At 35.3% G+C, this 4,272-nt stretch overlaps 1 pseudogene; it reads left to right on the top strand.

Annotated features, from left to right (window-relative positions):
- Window positions 1-2,793: 2,793 nt before the first annotated feature.
- LOC148121855 (small ribosomal subunit protein eS6 pseudogene) lies at window positions 2,794-3,644 on the top strand (annotated as a pseudogene).
- Window positions 3,645-4,272: the final 628 nt, after the last annotated feature.

Raw genomic sequence — 4,272 nt, 5'->3', positions numbered from 1 at the left:
CAACATAACAAAAACCAATTAGTGGAATGATTCTCTGAACATGTCCCATTACTAAGCAATGAAAGACTGTGATTCCTGAGGCAATTTTTTACATATAGACTCTCTATCTTTAAATAATTTTATTCCAACATTCATCTGCTGTAGAGGTTGAACAGTCCATCAGTTGGTTAACTAATAACATATGGTCAGCCCTGAAAACAAGTAATATTATATAGACTTAGCAGGTTATATGTATTTAGAAATACATGCACATACACACACACACACACACACACACACACACACACACAAAAGTTAATGAAACAGGTCATGAATTTGAAAGAGAGCAAGGAAGGGTATATAGGAGAATTGGAAGGATAGAAAAGAAAGAAAGACGTCATGGAACTATACTATAATTCTAATAATAAAAGAATAGAAGTAAATAAAGTGGATTTACTTAAAAATCAAGCAATAATCTTAATTTTTTTCAACTTGATGAAGTTTAGTATCACTGGGGGAGTAAACTTCTGGGGATATCTTGTGAGGGTGATTCCAAACAGGTTTAATTGAGGTTTCCATCACCTATGTGATGACTCACATCCCTCCCTAGTCAGGTGATCTGACTCCGTCTTTTGACCCCTGAAGACACCAGGCACACATACAATTCATATACATACATGAAGGACAAACACTTATACACATAAAAATAAGTCAAGAATATATAAATAAATATCTTAAAAGATGATCTCTGGATACCTAAACTGATCAAAGCAATGGTTCCCAATTTTTAACTCCTTAGAATCAACTAGAAGGTTTTGAAGATGCAAATTGCTGGACTCTACCCTCATCCTCAGCATTTTACTTACAGCAGCACTGAATGGGGCTCAAGAATATCTGTATTGTTACTAGAGGCCTGGAGACTGCTTTGAGAATAATCTTTCTAAATAACTTTCTTTCTTTGTCTATTATAACCAGATTCTATCTATAATAACCAGCAAAAAATGCAATATTTATCAAAAGCAAATTATGTGTACACATAAAATGCTAAATTATTTACACATCTGAATAATTTCACTGATCCTAACATCTGATTTTTGAGGTGTGGTTTGCTGATATTAATATCTTACATGTGATAAAGACAAAGAAATTTTGAAAAATCTAGCTAAGGATATTTCAGATGATATAATCTGTGAAGCAAGTGAGGGCTTGACCTGGTAATGAATGAATGTGTCGGGATCTAAGAATCACAACTAATCAAGTGGAAGATGAATGACATAGCAGAAAATAGATCTAGAAAATACATCTAGGAAATTCCTAAATTTTCACAGACACAGAACTTAAAACTATAATAATAAACTCCCCAAAAGTCATAATTAAGATCAGATCATAGACCCTACAAAAGCCATAATCATCTCGTCCTCCAGATATGAGATACACTCTCAAGGCCTAAAAGGTCAGATATTTAATATTGTTATTGCAGTCATTGCTATTGTTGTTCATTTTGATGTTATCATCAGAACGATACATCCAGCTGTCCTTTGATGTCCCACTTCCTTGCAACTTCCTAAGATCTTGGTTTGTTTTAATTTAGTTTGTTTTGGATTTATTTTTAATTTTTTGGTTCACATCCCACTTACTTCAAAGCCTTGATTTAAACATATGTGTGTATATATTAATGTGTGTCCATATGTGTATATGAATATGTGATGCATATAGTGTATTATAATATATATATAATTTTAATGAAAATATGGGAAAGTTTCTTTCAATGTACTTTTCTATATTTATGTGGTTTTATAATTTTTGTTATTGCTATATATTTATGCATATTGGGTTGTAGTATGACTTTTTTATTTGTATATAATTTGTTTAATAGAATTCACCCACTGCTATCCTCTCTAGTCCTTACTTCTGTAGAAAGGAGGTTGCTTGTTTGGTTTCTTACCACCTGGCTAGGTTAAGCCCAAAATAATCACACAGAAACTCTATTAATTAAATCACTGCTTGGTCCATTAACAGACTCCTACCGTTACCCTGTCTTCCAAACTAATCCCTCTTTTTTCTTTTCTTTTTTTAACTTCTGGTGACCCAACAAGTTTCATAGGGACTGCCAAAAGTAATAATGGGTGAGGAGATTTTACAGGAATATTGGGTATCTTACCAGTGACTACACTATTGCAGCACCTTTCCATATCTCAGCAGTCATTAATATCCTCTAGATATTCCATCTCATTAAAGTCAAAATATATATGATGAATAAATAAAATGACAAAATAATACTAAAGAGAATGAAGAGAAAAAGAAGTTCTTACTTACATCTAGAGGGAATTTAGACATGATCAACTATAATGGAAATCAGTGTGGATGTTCCTCAAAGAATGAAAAGCAAAATTACCATAAAAATCAGATATGTCCCTTCCAGACTTGTACCCAGATGGCTATATCATACCACATAAGTACTTGTGCGCCCATAATTATTGCCGTATTATTCATATTAGCAATGAAATATAACTAGCTTAAATGTCCATAAACAAATAAATTGATTTAAAAATGTGAAAATTTTGAATACATGATGGAATTTTACTAATCTGTAAAGAAAATTTATGTAACTAGATATAATTGGACAGTTTTAAATTAATTATAGTAGCCTAGTTTCAAAATGACAATAAAATCACCTGTTCTGTCTCATATCTGCATCCTAACTTTTGACTTTTATAAGTATGTTTAAAGAAAAAGAAAAGTATGAGAGTGGGTATAAATAGGAAACTGGTATAAGATTATAAGTGTGAAAGGGTGTCAGAAAAAGAAGGGAACGCTCTTTTTCGTGGCGCCTCCTGGGCGGTCGGCTGTGCGAAGATGAAGCTGAATATCTCCTTCCCTGCCACCGGCTGCCAGAAACTCATCGAAGTGGACGATGAACGCAAGCTTCGGACCTTCTATGAGAAGCGCATGGCCACGGAAGTGGCTGCCGATGCCCTGGGTGAAGAGTGGAAGGGTTACGTGGTCCGAATCAGTGGCGGCAATGACAAACAAGGTTTTCCCATGAAACAAGGTGTCCTGACCCATGGCAGAGTGCGTCTGCTGTTGAGTAAGGGGCATTCTTGTTATCGACCAAGGAGAACTGGAGAGAGGAAGCGCAAGTCTGTCCGAGGATGCATTGTGGATGCCAATCTGAGTGTTCTCAACTTGGTTATTGTAAAAAAAGGAGAGAAGGATATTCCTGGACTGACAGATACTACTGTTCCTCGTCGGTTGGGACCTAAAAGAGCTAGCAGAATCCGAAAGCTTTTTAATCTTTCTAAAGAAGATGATGTCCGCCAGTATGTTGTCAGAAAGCCTTTAAACAAAGAAGGTAAGAAGCCAAGGACCAAGGCACCCAAGATTCAGCGTCTTGTGACTCCACGTGTCCTGCAACATAAACGTCGGCGTATTGCTCTGAAGAAGCAACGAACAAAGAAGAACAAGGAGGAGGCTGCAGAATATGCTAAACTTTTGGCCAAGAGAATGAAGGAAGCCAAAGAAAAGCGCCAGGAACAGATTGCCAAGAGGCAAAGGCTGTCCTCACTGAGAGCTTCTACTTCTAAGTCTGAGTCCAGTCAAAAATAAGTCTATATGGGTAACAAATAAATGATGAGACCATGAAAAAAAAAAAGAAAGAAAAAGAAGGGAACAAAAGATCATATGTGATATGAAAGCAGAAAGGCTGCTTAGGGTGGAAAGGTACAACAGAGGGAGAAATAGGGCAGGAGAGAAACAATAAAAATAAATTTATTGAAGAAAAACTCAATGAAACCTAATTTCTTATGATAATAAACATTTTGAAATGTGCTAAGGACAATGGAGAAAGAACTGACTTTCCATGACTGGTGTGTAAAACTTGGTTGTATACCAAGAGGATGTGGTATTTATTCTCTCCTTACAAAAATCCACTCTAAATGTGTCAAAGACTTAACATAAAATCTGATACCATGTAATTATTAAGAGAAAAACAAAGAAATATTTTAGGGCTTTGATAAAAGCAAGTACTTTTTTAGACATAGTCTAAAAATCATTAGGGTGCCAAATGTAGTCAGAAGCTTTTCTGTGTCCCACTCGATGCTCATAGCCACTTAGAAGATAATCACTCAGATACTTAATAGTAAATATAATTGGCTCATACTTATTGCTAGCTAGCTCTTCATATAAATTAACCTATTTCTTTTAATTGGTGGATTGCACCATGGCCAGGGTGTTACCTCATTTTCTACACATCTAGATTCCACAGTGGCTGCTGTATTCTCTCTCAACCCAATC

This window comes from Myodes glareolus, chromosome 6, assembly GCF_982192425.1.
Source record: "Myodes glareolus chromosome 6, mMyoGla1.1, whole genome shotgun sequence".
NCBI classification, from domain to species: domain Eukaryota; kingdom Metazoa; phylum Chordata; class Mammalia; order Rodentia; family Cricetidae; genus Myodes; species Myodes glareolus.
This window is presented reverse-complemented; position numbering and strand designations above follow the sequence as displayed.